Source organism: Apodemus sylvaticus, unplaced genomic scaffold (assembly GCF_947179515.1).
Source record: "Apodemus sylvaticus unplaced genomic scaffold, mApoSyl1.1 scaffold_74, whole genome shotgun sequence".
Taxonomy (NCBI): domain Eukaryota; kingdom Metazoa; phylum Chordata; class Mammalia; order Rodentia; family Muridae; genus Apodemus; species Apodemus sylvaticus.
This window is the reverse complement of record NW_026263083.1, coordinates 1,180,895-1,200,812: the sequence shown is the minus strand read 5'-3', so window position 1 is coordinate 1,200,812 and position 19,918 is coordinate 1,180,895.

Genomic DNA, 19,918 nt, shown 5'->3' with positions numbered 1-19,918 from the left:
AAGCCACACTGATGTGTGCAAGTCTGTAGAAGGGCAGGGTCCTCCTGCTAGACTCTGTGGGAACCTCTGAGTGAATCCTGACATCTAACCCTGTATCAGGGATGCTCTCCTGTCAGACCATCATCCTGCTGGCAGGGAGCAGGGTGGGCATTTAGTGCTACTCCCATCAGAGCCTGTCTAATAGAAATGGTAGCAGGCTCAAAAGCAAACTGTTATAAAGTTCTCTTCCGTGCCACCTTTATCAGTGGAGAAGACACACATTCAATCACTTAAAATAGTGCTTCCTTGGAGCGAACTACAATTGCTGAGCCAGGTTAATCCCCTGCATTACTGAATGCCTTTGTTAGGATCCCTGGAGCAGGTGCTCTGCTTACTAAGATTCCCTGCAGAATCAGTATCTTTGCTTGGCCCCTGGCTAGGTATGGCTAACCTTTCAGTCCCATGTAATCACAGTCAGGTACCAACTGAAAGGTATTGTAGTTCAAACATTTCACAGCCAGAAGAACAGCCAGAGAAACCTGCAACTCTGGGAACCTGGGAGTATGCTGCAGAAGAATGATTCCCAGGGGAGATGTAGCCCAGGTCCTGTTCCAGAGTGCCCCACCATGGGGTGGACACACAGGATCCTGCGACCTGTGGCAGGAATTCCCCAGGGAGCTCCAGCTACTGGCCACCAGAGACCAGGATAGATACAGGATTTTTCTGGACTCCTAGAGCGCAATAACTGCTTGCTATGCTGCCTGCTCTGTTGCTGCTGCCCTCTGGCCTTTGGCAGCAGGGAGCCTTAGAGAACAGCAGGGACCTTTCTGGCAATTTAGAGCAAGGTCTGAGCCATACAGAATCTGTGCCTAAACCTGTCCAGTCCCAGAAGCCAACTATTTTCAGGGCAGCCCCCTTCTTCCAAAATAAAACACAAGATATGCCATGTTTGCTCCATGACATTTATCAATCCTTTAATAAATTATTCCAAAGGGAACGTTCTGGGTAGTGTTCACCCATTTTCGAAGGTACTGATTGCAGCTGGGATCAACTAATTTTAAGATTCATGGAAAGGCCTGAGATGGGCCAACCTCAAATGGGAAGGCAGGTCTAATTTGAGGCTTTGGCAATTCAGGGAATGTCTTGTCCTAGGCACTAAAGCTGTGCCCCATCTGTAGGCCTCTCCATAGACACCTTTTCTGAGGTGGTCTCCCTGTTATCCATTTGCATGTACTTGTCCAGTGGGCAATCAGCCAAAGATAGTGGCATCCTGATGACTCCTCACTGGCACTGTCCAGGTTTGAGCCCAGCCTTCATGTCCTGGAGAAGACCGTGCTTAGTGTGCCTGTCTGCTTTTCCACATTGGTAGCAGGCTCGTTCAGAGCAGGAACCATGGATGGAATTCTAGCCAGAAGGACAAAGGGTTCATTTGCAGACTGCCAATTCCTCATAGCAGCTATAGGCACAGACGACTCCTTTACACCAGATGGCGCGGCAGCACCCGCGTTTGGACTGGTGGAGATTAATGATGGTGAGCTCTGGAACTTTAAGTTTTCTGGACCACATTCCCTAGTATCTGAATATTCTGCTTGGCTCTTAGTAATGTGGAGCTTAAATTTGAGGGTGATTTCAAATCTCATACTGTATTTTATTTCATGATTTTGTACGTGATTATGCTTCTCCCCACCTCCATGGCGTCACAGTCAGAGCTCTGGCTCCCCAGATATGCAGCACCAGGTTTGGGCACCCCTTGCAGAGGGCTCCTGCTTACACGGGGCCTTCCTCTCCCACCAATGCCTCTGGTTTCTGGCTTCTGGAACATAATGTTGTGGGCTTTGCCCTATACTATGCTGGAATACATATCAGTTGAATGTATTTGACAAATTTATCTCTACAGATTTAGCAGCCTCACCTGTTGATACTAGTAATATATAGGCTAAATCTGCCTGCACTCCTGACGCAAATATATTAAATACAAATTACAAGGAGAAACATACAGGATATAACAGATAAATATATATTAATTATCTTTATCAATTTTCTCAGATTATAATCTGGAGAAAGTCACCTGCTAAACTATGCTAATTGGTTGAGAAGCTAAAGCTATGGCTTCTCCATCAAGCTTGGAAGTGCTACCTGGAAGGAAGGACCACCCAGAGTCCCACATGCCTCCAGACATGACCCCAGAACAGGCATGGGACTGGGCAATGGATAATTTTGAGGTTTTGAGTCATCAGTCCTGCCAGCACCCCTGGTGTTGTGGACCTGGCAACCCCAGCATAGCCACACTACTGGATAAAGCTGCATTTGGAGAAAAGAGGGGACAGAAACACTGTAGAGAGGAACATGGAGAGGAACCAATAGCTGAGAGTTCAGAGAGACTTTGGGGTCCTCAAGAAGTAGGAGCCACATTCAGGAGATGGGTTCAATGGGCTCTGAACCAGGCAGAAGATGACAGCTCCAACACCGCTGGAGACATGCTTTCCCCAGGTGAATTCTGGAGCCAATGGGGCTCCCAGATACGACTAAAACAGAGCCTTAGTGAGAGAGGAACCTCGAAAGGAAAGACACCTAAGCATTGTACAGAACGTTCACCTTGAATCCTTCAATATATTCACTGGGAGGAGCCAGAGCAAGACTGAGCAATAGACTCATGCTGCCTCTGTGGATTTATGAGGGGGGACTATACCCCACATGCGCAGAAGCCTTGAATTTCTTTATTTTGTCCTTCTGACAGTTCAATTGATATGTTGAGGATTTTTTCCTTAAATCTATGTAGAATCATTGCATTGTGATGGAAAAATGTACATAATTAAAATATTTTCTCTCATCCACCTGTGTAATTGTATTTCAGTGTCAAAATCAGGATTCAAATCTATGGTAGGAAGTGTTCACTAATTGATTCAGAGAAATTTCTCTGTGTGGAGTTTCATTAGGGTTAGGGCTGGGATGAAAAACACAGGCTTGGTTGGGAAAAAGAGTGGCCCACCCACTAGGATTTTTTATATTGTTTTCCAGAAGAGAGCAGAGGGGAAGTAGGGATAAAATTGGGTAGGGGGGGACTGTGGTAAGTGACCTGAAGCTTAAAATGACAAGAAAGGAACAATCTGATTGTAGTTCTTCCAAACTGGCAACCAAGAGGTGACAGATGATCAGGTCCAGGCAAGAACAAAACACTTCCCTTTAATCCATGTTTTTAATGTGTAAGGTTGACTGTCACACCCACCAAATGGGACTCATGGATGGGGTTCGAGGAACAGCAAAGGCCTTTAAGGCTTGTAATCAGATAACAAGGATTTGCAGAGACAGGCACGGTTGTGCACAAATTTAATCTTAGCACACTAGAGGTAAACATGTCTCTAGTTTTTTTTCCTAGTTATTATTTTAAAACAGTCCAAGCACTTGCTCAGCAATGTGGAGGAGTCTGTGTGCACAGACATGTTGAAGATAGGTAGCAACTGTCAGGACAAGGAAATAAATCCTTATGCTCATAGACTTACAGGAAAGGTCTCTGAGCTGGTCAGATCAGCGAAGGAATCAGACAAAATGGAAAGCAGCAACTGAGACAGCTAATCTTTCTGTTACACTCTAGAATGCCCCTGAATTCCACATGCATAGGAGTGAAACAGCTTAGGGTAGTTGTCAGATAGGATGTAGACATGACTTATCTGTCAACAACAGCAGCCTCTGGGATTTGACAGTTCAGAGATGCCTGACTTAGAAGGTGTACTGGCTGGTTTTTGTGTCAACATGACACAGGCTGGAGATATCACAGAGAAAGGAGCTTCAGCTGGGAAAGTGCCTCCATGACATTCAGCTGTGGAGCAAATTAATGATGATCAAGGGGGGGGGGGCTTGTGGATAGTTCCAACTCTGGGCTGGTATTCTTAGGTTCAATAAGAGAGCAAGCTTAGCAAGCCAGGGGAAGCGAGTCAGTAAGGAACATACCTCCATGGCCTCTGCATCAGTTCCTGCTTCCTGACCTGCTTGAGTTCCAGTCCTGACCTCCTTTGTTGATAAACAGCAATTTGGAAGTGTAAGCTGAATAAACCCTTTCCTCCCCAACTTTCTTCTTGTCCATGATGTTTGTGCAGGTATAGAAACCCTGACTGAGACATAAATGGTCTGGAAATCCAAGGTCCATGGTTACTCAGCTGAGATCTGCATACCTGAGATTTATAGTAAGGTACATTTTCTTTTGTTTGTGTTTTTCTTTGTGTTTGTGTTTTTTTCTGTGTCTCATTGATTTTCCGGGTTGATTTCCTCTATAAGAGTTTTTCTGAATAAAATCTACTGGCAGGGACCAGAACTACCTTTTAAATTGGCAACAGCTTGCTTCCCTGATTGTCCATCCAAATGCCCATAAATGTCCTGCCTACTTTTCTCTGTTTTCTTGATGGATATATTTCTACAAGAAGTCTGAATGCTGAATTCTTTTTTTTTGAACGGTAAAATACTTCCTGTACTCCTGAGTTGGAAAGGAACTGGATTCTACTTTAGTGTCCTCCTCATGCTGGCAGCTGTATGATCATTCTTTAGCCTGGGACATGACTTACTTGACAGCTTAGGTCTTTCTGGGTGGACGGGGGCAAAAGATGCCTTAAAATTCCTGGGAATACTGAAAAGATGAAACTAAAACCACAGACCAAGAAAGTATAAAACTGCTATCTTGGAATCACAGTGAATGTTGACCATGCCTGAGAACAAGCACCAACATCCTCAGCATGGTGTAGACAAGTCAGTTGGCACTGGAGGGAAAGGGTGGGCTTCAGAGTGAGAGCTACTAACTTCCCAGGAATTTTCTTGTGCAGGTGAAATGCGAGGAGAAAGTTCATACCTGACTCTCCCAGTTCCTGAGTACTGTTTTACACAGCTGCTTCCTTTTATACTCCACAAATGCAGCAAGGACTGTCATTCAGATCCATCCATCATTCATTTGTTCATCTCATTATATAGCCCTGTCGGTCCTAGAATTCTCTGTGCAAATCACATTGACCTGGAACTCACAGGGATCCATTTGCCTGAGTGAACATGCCTACCTCATATCCACTTTCTGCTGAGAGGCTTGAATTTTTGGAAGACCAAGAGGCAAAATAAGGCTTATAAAATGAGAAGCACTTCCAAGACTGGAAGTATATAAAAGACACGATCTCAAGGCTAGGTGTCTCGGTTTTCTGTGTTAGGTCCAACTACAAATTTGATGCAGAAATGTGCTCTGGAAATTGGTAAAAATAGAAAGTTTCACCTGTGCAGAAGCGGTGACACAGGCCACTATGAATGGTAATTCATAGAGAGGCAAGGGAACATGAATCTGAGTTCAGGGCTAGCCTATGCTATACAGAAGGAAGAAGGTCTGAAATGGAAGTTGCAGTTGCCCGCTAGATTAATTTGGAGTGGAAGCACATTGGTAGATCTGTCCTTATATATGCTGATTCAGCAGAAGGTTGTCTGCAGTGTGCTGGTTATCTTATGGCCCAGCACACAGAAAATCAAAGACCTCTCACTCACGCTCCCTTTCCTGAAATGGGACATATTAGAATGACTTACAGAATGCAGTCGGCCTTATCACACAACAGCTGGATAGGAAGCAAAGTCCAAGAATCCAGTTCTCAGACCCTGAGTCTGGATGTCTCAGCTACTCTTCAGTAATAGCTGGAACTACAGACAAGCAAGCTCTAATGCCAGCTAAGTAATAAGACTTGCTAGCTAGGAGAGAGCAAGCATGCAATGTGAAAACTTGCTTCCTCTGTGTTTTTATATAGGCCTCAAGATGAAGGTGTGGCCCCAATTAAAGGTGTGTGTTCTAGATTCAATCTCTGGATTAAAGGTGAGTGTCTTCTGTTGGGTGTGGTGATTCATGTCGTTAATCCAAGCACTAGCAAAGTGAATCATGCAGGTGGAAATAGGTGAGTAGCCTGGTCTAAAAATTGGATTCCAGAACAGCCAGTGGTCTTACAGAGAAACCCTGGTTCATGATAACAACAACAATCACAATAACAAAGTTCTGTGGCTTTCTTGCTCCATATCCTGATTAAAGGCCAGTGTCTTTCAAGCTCAAAAAGATCTGCATTAAAGTCCAGTCTTCCAACTTCAAAGACACTGATTACTTTCTACATACTAAACAAACATCCCTTGAACGTGTGTCCTCAAGTGATTTTGGTTAATTGGAGATTTAATCAAGTTGACAACAAAGAATAGCGACCACAGAGAGGGTTTCGATGTGTAACCCTGGTTGCTCTGAAAACCATTTTGTAGAATAAGACGACCACCAAGTCAAAGATACCCCTGCCTCTGACTACCTCATTCTGAGATTAAATGCACGTGTGACAGTGTCCTGCTTAAAAATCCTGTCAAGAGTCCTTTCCTTAGCTTGAGTTCTGAGCTGATGCTAATCCTGTGTTCCCAGCATAGAGATGGTTACAGGGAACAGCTAAGTGTCGAGATGAACATTCAGGTCATAGAATCTCCTCTCCACCTGCCCACTCCCCAGCCCCTGTCACTGTCTCAGATTTTATTATACTGCTTTTGAGATGAACACACTTAATTTTCTATCCTGTAGTCTCCTTTTCTGTAGAGAAGACAGGGATCTACTGGGATAGCTGGGCTCCAGGCTGCCCTGGAAAGGAGTCATATTTATAGGGAAGCAGATAGCACAACTTTTAAGCAGTTTCCCGAGGGACTGTCAAACCAGAGGTCTTCTAAGTCATGGATATGAAGGGCAGAAAGCCAGGGCTCTAGATCTGCTCATGGCAGAACTGGAGGAGATCAGAAGCCACTGGTGCCAAATCCCAAAACATCTTCTTTACACACATGAAGCGAAAAACCAGCTCTGCTGCTCTAGGTCCAGGAATACAAGGACATCAGCAGTGTTTTCCCTGGGATGGAAGACACTGAGCCTTCTGCACTTCATCTGTGGGTGGTATTCATAATCCTGAAAGAGGTGGGGAGGTGGCAAGCAAAGGATCCTGAAACCTGGTGCTTAGAAAACCACAAAACAAAGAAGTGAAAAGGGCAAAAGTTATTTTTAGAGTATATAAAACAGAAACAACACACCAAGGCGTTAAGTGGTGAGAAGAGAAGTGTAGTACCAGAAAAATATTAGTGATCTCGAAAATAGACAGGAGCCGATCCAATGTAACTCATAGTAGGGTCTTTATTCTATGTTTGGTTGGGACCCTCCAAAATACAGCTATCACATAGTACTGTTTGGGTGGATGGGGAGGCCCCAGTATCTCTCGTGGCAGCCAGGGCTATACAGGAAAGCCTATGCTCAAAGAACAAAACAAACAAAAAAACAAAGGAGTGAAGCTGATCAATATAAGATATCTCTCTGGTATGTTGTAATGATATTAAAAAAATGAGCCAATACATTCCTCACCCACCATAACTACAGGAGACACAACCAGCCCACTCAATGAAGTCCTTGGAAGGGGCAGCAATCTAACCCTTTGTTAGGGTCAAGCCAGGCTATCAAGATATTGGTCACTGCCTCAGACATTCTAGAGCAGTCCGGGCCACTTCTTGCCTCACCTGATGCTTACCAGGTCTCCACAGGTGCTCCACCTTCAAGGTGATCTCACTTTTGCCTCTGAGGCAATCTCTTCGAACTAGCTTTCTCAGCATCTCAGCTGAGTTCTCTCTCTGCCATATGCAGGGGACCCACATTTCACACATGTCACAATACCCGTGGGACACCAGCTCTGCTGTTCCCCAATCAAGGTGCCTCAAATTACCCAGAAGAACAGACTCTCAACACTTAATTAATTAATTTGCCAATTAGATTTAAATATCGTTTTAAAAAGTTCAAGATGTCAATAAGGTAATAACAAAGCCATCTGTTATAGTAAAAGTTCTATCCCAATAGTCTATCTTTTAGATATATTTACCTCTGATTCCATCTTGGCACTCTGTATCTCTACCCTCTCCCACTCATGGCTCCTGCATGCATCTCCCTGTACTTCTCTCCTTGTTCCTCCTCCTCACTCCCTTCTAATCACTAGCCTCTCACCACCTCAATGTAAATGGATAGGAAATATCTTTTAACATCACACAATTGTCTAGAGTTAAAGATTATAGACAACTGATTAGATGGGAAATGGGGAAAGTGCTCATGGACCAGCAAGTCTATTTGTGGTGCCTGTTGTCTAGAGCAAAAGATCACATAAAATGATCTTTCACTCACTCTCTCTTTTGTGATAGGGGAATATATTAGATTGACTTACAGGACGCAGTCTGTCTAATTCCAAAAGAGCTGGATAGGATGCAAAGTCCAAGAATTCAGAAGATCACAATTCCGGAAGCTGGATGTCTCAACTGGTTTTCAGTAGAAAATGGAATTATAGACAAGCAAGCTCTAATGCCAGCTAAGTATTATGACTTGCTAGATAGGAGAGAGCAAGCAGGCAATGTGAAAACTTGGTTCTTCTGTGTTCTTATATAGGCCTCAAGATGAAGTTGTGACCCAAATTAAAGGTGTGTGTTCCTGATTCAATCTCTGGGTTAAAGGTGGGTGAGTTCTGCTTGCTGTGGTGACTCATGCCTTTAATCCAAGCACTATCAGAGTAAATCATGCAAGTGGATCTCTGGGGGTAGCCTGGTCTATAAAGTGTACATATACATATACACTTTGTAGACCACAAATGTAGTTTCATATACAGCCAGTGGTATTACAGACAAACCCTGGCTCATAGAAACAATAACAATCACAATGACACAGTTGTGGCTTTCTTGCTCCTTATCCAGATTAAAGGTCTGTGTCTTTGAAGCTCAAAGAGATCTGCATTGAAATGGAGTGTTCCTACTTCAAAGAACCTGATTACTGTCTACAAATTAAACGACAAATCCCTTGAAGTGGTGTCCTTAAGTTTTGGATTTTACACAATTTGTGATGAAATCAAGTAAAAACGATTTTCAGAACAGCCATGGTTACACAGAGAAATACACTCTGTGGTCTCTATTCTTCTAGCGAGAGAAGGAGCCTGGCCATGAAATGAGCCTGGCCAGAAGGTTAAATGTTTTTTTGGCTGTGAGCTCCAAGCCAGTAATTACTTCAGCTTGAGACTTGCAGCCTAGCTAAATTCCACTGGACTAAATTCCTCCAACAGGAGGCTGTCAACAACTCCAAGCTGAAATCCCATAAAGATTTCAAACCTCACAGGACATTTTCTTTCTAGGTGCTTTCCTTTTGCCAATGAGATCAGACCCTGCCAGGCAGGCTGCAGGGGGATTCTGTGCAAACCCAAGATCTGGACCTCAAAGTGCCTGGTATCCGAGTGTGAGGGTGCAGGAGCTGTGATGCTGTACTGTCAGCAGGCTGAGGCTAAATCAGACCTTGATTGCAAACAACATATTTGATTGTTTCTATGTGCTTTACTTTGGAAATGGAACCAGACTTTTCCAGGGAGGCTGTAGTGAAATCCTTTGTAAACCCATTTCCAGAAGGTGTAGAGGAAACCCTGGATAAATCCCCTGGTGCCCATGTGCCAGTATACAAGAAATGTGATCCAGACCCAATTTCATTTTTTTTAGGTCCTCTCTGTATGGCATTGTTTCTAAATATCTCTGTGATGTGTTGAATCTCTACACTCTCAGAAGAGCTGTCATCCACGTTGACTCAGCAGAGGTGTTTCTCAAAGTTCTGAGGGTTACTCCTTGTGTGGTGGTTATCTTATGGACCAGGACACATGAGAACCCGATTTCCTAAGACTGCCTAAAAACTTATTTTATAAAAAACACAATTTAATCCTCTGACCTAGGTTCAACACTCAAAAGGCTGTATGGGGGGAAAAAGGAGCGAGGCTTCTCAAATTAAGACCTTATCATTCTGGATGCAATTGTCTAAATTTAACCATTATAGGCGATTGATGAGACAGGCAAATGGTAAAGTACTCATGGGCCAGCAAATCTCTTTGGGGAGCCTACTTTAAAGAGTAAAAGATCATATAGAATGATCTCTCAATCGCTCTATCTTTCCTGAAAGGGGATATATTAGAATGACTTGCAGGATGCAGTCTGCCTTATTCCACAACAGCTGTATAGGAATCCAACAATCCAGAAGACCTAAGTTCCTAAGGCTGGAAGTCTCTGCTGGTGTTCAGTAAAAGATGGAATCACAGACAACCAAGCACTAAGCTGGTGAAATAATAAGACTTTCTATCTAGGAGAGAGCGAGAAGGCAATGTGAAAGTTGTCTTCCTCTGTGTTCTAATATAGGACTCAAGATGAAGGTGTGACCCAAATTAAAGGTGAGTGTTCCAGCTTCAGTCTCTGCATTAAATTGAGTGTCTTCTGCTGGGTGTGGTGAAACATGACTTTAATCCAAGCACTGTGAGAGTGAATCATGCAGGTGGAAATCTGTGAGTAGCCTGATCTACAAATTGGGTTCCAGAACAGCCAGTGGTCTTACAGAGAAACCCTGGTTCATGATAACAACAACAATCACAATAACAAAGTTCTGTAACTTTCTTGCTTCATATCCAGATTAAAGGCCTGTGTGTTTCAAGCTCAAAAAGATTTGCATTAAATCCAGTCTTCCAACTTCAAAGACACTGATTACTTTATACTTACTAAACAAAAATCCCTTGAAGGTGTGTCCTCAGGTCTTGGATTTTGGTTAACTGAAGATTTAATCAAGTTGACAACAAAGAATAGTGACAACGGAGAGGGTTTCTCTGTGTAACCCTGGCTGTTCTGAAAACCATTTTGTATACTAAGATGACCACCAAGTCAAAGATACCCATACCTCTGACTCCCTCATTCTGAGATTAAAGGCACATGTCAGAGTGTCCTGCTCGGAAATCCTGTCAAGAGTCTTTTCCTTAGCTGGAGTCCTGAGAAGATGTTAACCCTCTGTTCCCAGCAGACAGATGGTTACAGGGGACAGTTAGTGTAGAGATGAACATTCAGGACACATAATCTCCTCTCCACCTCCCCACTCCCTAACCCCTCTCACTGTATCATATTTTATGTCCTGCTTTTGAGATGAACACACATAACATTTCCATCTTCTAGTCTCTTTGTCTGCACCGAAGGCAGGCAGGGATCTGCTGGGATAACTGGGCTCCAGGCTGCCCTGGACAGGAGTCATATTTACAGAGAAGCAGACAGGAGGACTGGTAAGCAGTTTCTTGAGGGACTGCCAAACCAGAGCTCTTCTAAGTCAGGGATATCACGGGCAGAAAGCCATGGCTCTAGGTCTGCTCATGGCAGATCTGGAGGAGGTCAGAAGCCACTGGTGCTTAATCCCAAGACAGTTTCTTTATACACAAGAATAAAAAAGGCAGCTCTCCTGCTCTTGGTCCAGGCACACAAGGCATCAGTAATGTGTTCCCTGGGATGGACGATACTGGAGCCTTCTGTACTTCATCTGTGGGTGGTATTCATAATCCTGAAAGAGGTGGGGGAGGCAAGCAAAGGACCCTGATCCCTGGTGCTTACAAATCCACAAAAAAAGGAGTGAAAAAGGCAAAAGTTATTTTAGAGCATATAAAACAGAAACAACACACCAAGGAGGTGAGGGGTGAGAAGAGAAGTGTAGTGCCAGGGAAATGTTAGTGATCTCCATAATAGACAGGAGCTGATCAGATGTATCTCATAGTAGGGTCTTTATTCTAAATTTGTTTGGCCACTCCAAAATACCACTATCACCTAGTACTGTTTCGGTGGATAGGGAGGCCCCAGTATCTCTCATGGCAAGGCTTTATAGTAAGCAGCAAGCAGGGTATAAGTGTGCAAGGAGCTAACTAGAAGGCTAGTGTGACCTTTATCATAATTAATTGGTGTTAGGAGTCATTTCATAACCTTAGATATTGCTCCCCTCTGCATAGTTGGTCATTCAGAAGAGGGTGGGCTTATAACCTGGGTGTGCAGGTTTGTTGGAAGAATATCTTAAAAATGCTGGTCTTTATGAGGATTAGTCTAAAGACTGAAGCTAGATTTGAATTTTGGTGGGGATCAACTTGTAAACTAATGCTAGGTACCAGCCTGTTTGTTTACTTGAGTTTAAACTTAAGTCAGGTTTTCTAAAATGGAGACCAAACTAAAAGATTTTGTCTGTCATTCTTCCCTTTCTCATGTGACTAGAAGTACAAATCATGGAACTTTCTAAAGCTCTAAGAAAACAATTAGTAACAAGGCTATGTCTTTATGGAGTCCCTGGGCTTGGCCCATCGATGGAAAACCGGAGGGACTCTTGAGGTTGAATTTTCATCCTGTTGACCAGGTTCTTTTTCAGCTGTTAAGAGATATGCAGTAGATCTAGGCTGGGAATCTGTAGCACAGGGACCCTTTCAGTGAAGCTCTAGTGACCCCCTGAAGTATCTCAAATCTCTGAGCTAAAGCTGCCAGGGCTCTGGCGGTGGACCTGTTTTATGGAAAGCAAGAAGTTTAAGCCAAACATGTTTGTGCACCCATTGAACACACTTAAATGTGTAATAACTTCTGTCAGTAGATGAAACAAAACTAACTTTAAAAATATTGAGTCCCATCTGGAATGATGAGGTCTGTAATCTATAGAGGATGAAAGACAAAAAGAGTCATCTGGTTACCTTCAGTCTCTAAGGTCAGCTTAAAGTCTCTTATAGGGATCAATTTATCTTCTTTGCATGTCCTGAATTCTGAGGTCTCTACATTTTATGGACTTTTTGATCAATCTCCAGAAAGATATTTCTTTCTAGGACCGTATATCACAAGGATTACTGACCTCTTTGAGTAAATTTTGTATCCAGACCCTTTGCTGAAGTTGTTATCAGCTGTAGGAGTTCTCTGGATGGATTTTTGGAGTTGCTTCTGCATTCTATCATATCCTTCACAAATAGAAATACTTTTATTTCCACCTTTCTAAGCTGTATCTTCTTGATCTCCTTTTGTTATCTTATTCCTCTGGCTAGAACTTCAAGTACTATGTTGAATAGATAGAGACAGGGTGGGCAGCCTTGTCTTGTCCCTGATTTTAGTAGAAACGTTTAAAATTCTCTGCATTTAGTTTGAGTTTGGCTATTGGCTTGCTGTACATTGCTTTGATTGCATTAGGTACGTGCCCTGAATACCTGATTTTTTAAAATATCTTTAGAATGTAGGGGAATCAGATATTATCAAAGTTTTTTTCAGTATCTAATGAGATAATTTTACAGTGGATTATTTTGATGGATTTTCTTATACTGAATCATCCATGCATCCCTGAAATGAAGCCTACTTGATTTTCATGGATAATTTCTTTGGTGTGTTCCTGGATTCAGTTTGTGAGAATTTTTATTTAGTATTTCTACATCAATGTTCATAATAAAAATTGGTCTGACATTTTCTTTCTGGGTGGAGAATTTATAGAGTTTAGGTATCTGGGTCACTGAGGATTCATACAATGAGTTTGGAAATGTCCCTTCTATTTTTATTTTGTGAAATAGTTTGAGGAGTATTGGAATTAGCACTTCTTGGAAAGTCTGGTAGAATTCTGCACCAAAACCTGGGCCTTTTTTGGTTGGGTGACTTTTAATGACTGCTTCCCTTTCTTTAGGGGTTTTGTGATATTTAAAGTGTTTGCCTGATCATGATTTAAATTTGGTTAGTAGTATCTGTCTATAACATCGCCCATTTTGCTAAGATTTTCCAATTTTGTAGAGTACAGGTTTTTGCAGTAAGAACTAATGATTCTTTGACCTTCCTCACTATCAGATCTCAGGCCTCCCTTTTATTTTGGATTTTGTTTTGGGTCCTGTCTCTCTATCTATTTGGTAATTTGACTAAGTATTGTCTATTTTGTTGATTTTCTCAAAGAAGCAGCACTTAGATTGGTTGATTCTTTGCATTGTTTTCTTTGTTTCTAACTGATTCCTTTCAGCCACAATTTTGATTATTTCCTGCCATCTACTCCTCTTTGGGGTGCTTGATTCTTCCCTTTTTTTCCTAGAGCTTTCAGGTGTTTTATTATGATGGCTATTCCTGGCTGTCAACTTGACTATGCGTGAAATGAACGATAATCCAGAAGTGGAGGGCACACTGTGATCCAGATCTTGAGGCTGGAAGGAACAGGCTTCTGATCCAGATCTTAGCAGGGAGATCTTGAAGCACAGTGTCTATGCAAAGCTTAGCCCCAGGCAAAGTAGGCCATGCCTTTAATTCTGGGAGTCTTAGACAATCAGATCTCTGAGTTCAACGTAAACGTGGGACAAAGCAAGTTCCAGATCCAAATCTGGTTGCACAGACCTTTGATCTGAGCCACACCTCCTGCTGGAGGCCTATATAAGGACAGTGGGGGACCGAGGACTCACTCTCTGCTGGCTTGCACTGACTTGCCAACAAATATGCTAGAACTTACTTCTTCAGGATTCCAGCTTACACAGAATATCAGCTGGAACTACTAGACTATTGGACTTCCAATTCACAGTTGCCAATTGTTGGGTTGGTTGGATTGCAGATGGTAAGTCATTACAATTAATTACCTTAATGTATAGAGACATTCCATAAACTCCGTGACTCTAGAGAACACTAACTAATATAACTTGTACGTCGCCGATATGAGAACATTCTAATTTTTTTTATGTAGGCATTGTAATATGAACTTAGGACTATTTGCATTGTGTCTCATTAATGTGCCTTCATTTCTGTCGCCTTCTAGGAGGAACTGAATTTCTTCCTTTATTTCTTCCCTAACCCAGAGATCAGTGAGCATAGAGTTGTGTAGACTTTCTGGTGTTTCTGCTGTTGTTGCAGGTCAGCTTTAACCCATTTCAATTTTCATTTCAATTTGTCATTTCAGTTTTCTGGTATTTTTTGATTTGGGATCCATTATATGGTCAATATTGGAGAAGGATCCCTGAGTTGATGAGAAGAAGGTCTACTCCTCTGTGTTTGCCATTGAGCTATATCCACAGTCACTGAAGTGCCCTTCTGTCTTTGAATATAGGCAAATTACACAAGGCAGCTATCATAAAACAGATATCAATTGAAAGTATTTGACAAATTTATCTCTATAGATTTAGCAGCCTCACCTGTTGATACTAGTAATATATAGGGTAAATCTGCCACTGCTCCTGAGGTAAATATATTAAATACATATTACAATGAGAAATATACAGGATATAATATAACAGATAAATATATATTTATTATCTTTTCAAATTTTCTCAGATTATAGTCTGGAGAAAGTCACCTGCTAAACTCTGTTACTTCTTTGAGAAGCTGAAGCTATGGCTTCTGCCTTACCCTTGGAAGAGCTGCCTGGTAAGAAGGACCACTCAGAGTCCCACATGCCTCCAGATATGATCCGAGAACAGGTATTTTCCTGGGCTATGGATAATTTTGAGGCATTGAGTCATCCCTCCTGCCAGCACCCCTGCTGCTGTGGGCCTGGGAACCCCAGCATAGCCACACTGCTGGATGAAGCTGGATTTGGAGAAGAGAGGGTACAGACACGCTGTGAAGAGCCACATGGAGAGGAGACAATGGCTGAGAGTTCACAGAGACTTTGGGGTCCTCAAGAAGTAGGAGGAACCCTTCCAGGAAAAGGGTTCAGTGGGTTCTGAACCAGCCAGAAGATGACAACTCTGACAGCAGTGGAGACATGCTTGCCCCATGTGAATCCTGGAGCGGAAGGGGATCCCAGAAATGACTAAAAGCAGAGGCTTAAGTGAGGGAGGAACCTGGAAAGGAAAGATACCCAAGCATTGTACAGAGCATATGCCTTGAATCCTTCAATATATTCACTGGGAAGAGCCAGAGCTAAACTAAGCAAGAGCGTCATGTGGCCTCTGAGGACTTCTGAGCTAGGACTGTGCACCACATACCTAGGACTCTTGAAGTCTCTTTATTTTACCCTTCTGACTGTTCAATCGATATGTTAGGAACTTTTCCTTAAATCTATGTAGAATCATTGCTTTCTGATGAAAAATGTACATAATTAAAATATTTCCTCTCAACCACCTGTGTAATTGTATTTCAGTGTCAAAATCAGGATTCAAATCTGTGGTAGGAAGTGTTCACTAATTGAGTCAGAGAAATTTCTCTGTGTGGAGTTTCATTAGGGTTAGGGTGTGGAAACAAACAGGCTTGGTTGGGACAAAAGAGTGTCCCACCCACTAGGATTTCTTTATTGTTTTCCAGAAGAGACAGAGTGGAAGTTTGGGTAAAAGTGGATGGGCGGGGGTGGAGGGGTAGGAAGTGTGGACAGTGAACTGCAGCTTATAATGACAAGAAAGGAACAATCTGATTGTAGATCTTCCAAACTGGCAACCAAGAGGTGACAGATGGTCAGGTCCAGGCAAGCCCAAAACACTTCCCTTTAATCCATGCCTTGAATGTGTAAGGTTGACTGCCACATCCAACAAATGGGGCTCATGGATGGGGTCTGAGGAACAGCAAAGGACTTTAAGGCTTTTAATCAAATAACAAGGACTTGCAGAGGCAGGCAGGCACAGTTGTGCACAAATTTAATCCTAGCACACTAGAGGTAGACAGGTTTCTAGTTTTTACCCTAATTCTTTTCTTTTTAATAGTCCAAGCTCTTGTTTGGCAATGTGGGGGAGTCTGTGTGCAGAGAAATGATGATGATAGGTAGCAACTGTCAGGAAAAGGAAATAAATCCTTATGCTAATAGACTTATAGGAAAAGTCTTTGAGCTGGTCAGATCAGTGAAGGAATCAGACACAATGCAAAGCAACAACTGAGACAGCTAACCATCCTGTCCTACTCTAGGATGCCCCTGAGTTCCACATGCATAGGGGTGAAACAGCTTAGGGTAGCTGTCAGAAAGGATGTAGACATGACTAATCTGTCAACAACAGCAGCCTCTGGGGTTTGACAGATCAGAGATGCCTGACTTAGAAGGTGTGCTGGCTTGTTTTTGTGTCAACTTGACACAGGCTGGAGTTATCACAGAGAAAGGAGCTTCAGCTGGGAAAGTGCCTCCATGACATTCAGCTGTGGAGTAAATTAGTAATGATCAAGGGCCACCTTGTGGATAGTTCCAACTCTGGGCTGGTATTCTTAGGTCAATTAGAGAGCAAGCTTAGCAAGCCAGTGGAAGCAAGTCAGTAAGCAACATCCCTCCATGACCGCTGCATCAGCTCCTGCTTCCTGACCTTTTAAATGGGCAACACCTTGCTTCCCTGATTGTCCATCCAAATGCCCATAAAAGTCCTGCCCACATTTCTCTGTTTGCTTGATGGATATAATTCTATAAGAAGTCTGAATGCTGAATTCTTTTTCTGAACAGTAAAAAATTTCCTGTACTCCTGAGTTGGAAAGAAATGGGATTCTACTTAAGTGTCCTCTTCACTCTGACAGCTGTGTGATTACTCTTACCCTGGGACATGACTGACTTCACAGGTTAGGTCTTTCTGGGAGGAAGAGAGGAAGAAGATGCCTTCAAGTTCCTGGGAATACTGAAAAGATGAAACTGAAATCCACAGTTCAAGAAAGTACAAAACCACTATCTTGGAATCACAGCGGATGTTGACCATGCCTGAGTACTAGCAACCACATCCTCAGGATGGTGTAGAGAACACAGTTGAAAGGGAAAGGGTGGGCAGCAGAGTGAGAGCTACTAACTTCCCAGGCACTGTCTTGTGCAGATGAAATCCCAGGAAAAAGATCATAGCTGACTCTCCCAGTTACTGAGCTCTGTTTTACACAGCTGCTTCCTTTTATATTCCACAAATGCAGCAAGGACTGTCATTCAGACCCATCCATCATTCATTTGTTCCTCTCACTATATAACCCTGTATGTCCTAGAATTCTCTGTGCAAATCAGACTGACCTGCAACTCACAGGGATCCACCTGTCTGAGTGAGTATGCCTACCTCATATCCATTTCCTGCTAAGAGGCTAGACTTTATGGAAGACCAAGAGGTAAATTAAGGATTATAAAAATGAGAAGCACTTCTGTGGGAAACCGTCCCAAGCTATTCGGACTTATGCTTACTGACAGCCCTAAGGTGGCGACTGCCGAGCAGGAAGAACAATTAACTAGAGCCTTCCCCTTGAGCTATCAGTGCGAGAAGAGTCCTGAGAATACCAAAAGATCTTCCTGCCCTAACCGCGGAATGTTCCTGCTGGCCTTAACTCCAGGTGTCCCCACCTGGATGATCTCCTCGCTTCCTGCTTCCATTGCTAGGGGTGTCTCAGCCCTTCCCTCCTTTGTTCTTCTGGGAAGGTCAATTCCTTCTCTGTAAGTCTTAAAACCCACTTACCTTCCCGACATTAAATGAAGCCTTGACACAACCAAGACTGACTCTAATTTTGTTAGTGTGCTTGGCCTTACTTTGCTTTTCCCCCCATTTTTGACCCTCAGGTAGTGTCTCTTCGAGACCCTGGAATAACTGGACCTGCTAGACGGGTCATAGTGGCGCCCAAACAGGGACCCGAAGTATGGTCAAGTACCGAATGATGGAGGAGAAATTCCGAGAAAAGGAGGACCCCACAGACCGCATCACTTGTGCGTCGCTGGAGGGGCAGGTAAGTGGCCAAGCATTGTTGTCCGATTGTCATTGGGGAAAAAAGAGTCTAAAGAGGCTTGATTCAAAGGAAAAAATCAAGCAATCATTCAGGGCGAGAGGAGTAAGAGTTAAGAAAAAAGATTTAATTAAGTTCATTTGTTTTGTTGATGATAAATGCCCTTCGTTAATTTTAAGTGGACCTGACATTCACGCGCTAACTTGGTATAAGGTTGGTAAGGAAATTAATAAGATTCCGAAAACTGGTAAACCAGTATCTGATGCATTTTTTAGTTACTGGGGCCTTATACGGGACATAATAATAGATGCTGAGAGTGGAGGGGAGAGTGCCCATCTGTCAACTGTTGCTGGCAACTTTTTGCAAGCCTCTGTGACCCATATTCAGGGGATTGGACAATCAAAAAATACTCTCCATAGCTCACAGCTGCTGACTTGGGAGGACAGTGAGGGAAATACTGGCTCTACTCAGCCCTTCGTGGTCCCTGGTCTGCCTGTTAACCTCTGGGGAAGAGACATTCTCTCTCAAATTAAAGTCCTTATGTGTGGTCCCAATGAGGTTATTGCTCAGGAAATGCTCTCTCAGGGCTATCTCCCTGGACAGGGACTAGGCAAAAATGGACAGGGAGACACATGCAGGTAGAAGTCAGGGGCTGCTGCTGAGGCGGCCAGGGAAAAGCCTCTCAGGGGCAGCATGTAAGACCTGGACTGCAGAGAAATTCCTGTGCTCTCCTTCCCTCTCCACAGGTATGTGTGTGTTCGACTAGGCATCCCCCTTCCCCCTTGTTAAATCTTAAGAGAAAAATCAGGTTTCAGAAAAGCAGTTTTTCCATGTGTAGTACACGGTATCAAAAAAAAAAAAAATTGGTTAGAAGCTATTTCAAAACTCTCCTGGTGAGAACAGGAAAGCGGGAGATGTCCTGTTTTCTCTCTGAAACATACTGGAGATCTCCTTAGTTCAGGTTAAGATATTTGGATCTCTTTGGGACATCAAGTTCCCTCACTGTCTGTTGTTTGTCTTTTTGTGCACCAAAACTTGTTCATATGTGTGTCAATTTGTGTTGTCCACTGTTTTGTTTAGCTGAATGATTGTTTGTTTTTATGTTTTATGTTAAAAAGAAAAAAAATGGTAAAAAAGCTTTATTTGCTGGCAGTCCTGTCAGTCCTAGTTAACAGAGGAGGCTAATTTGAGGTGCCTCACATTCATAAGTAGGAGTAAAACACAGCTAAAAGAAAAAATAAAGCCATGTGCAGCAGTGGACAATGGTGGTGCACACCTTTAATCCCAGCACTTGGGAGGCAGAGTGCAGGGCAGTGCATGGCGTGCGGGGCACGCGGGGCACAGACCAATAACAGCGGATGCCAGAAAGAGCCCGGAACTCTGCAGGCCATGGGCAATTGGCCCTGGTGAGTGGTTAAAGGCAGAGTGCTAGCACCTCAAAGTTACTTGGCCTTGCTCTGGCTTGGAGGGACCCCTGAACTCTGCAGGCCATGAG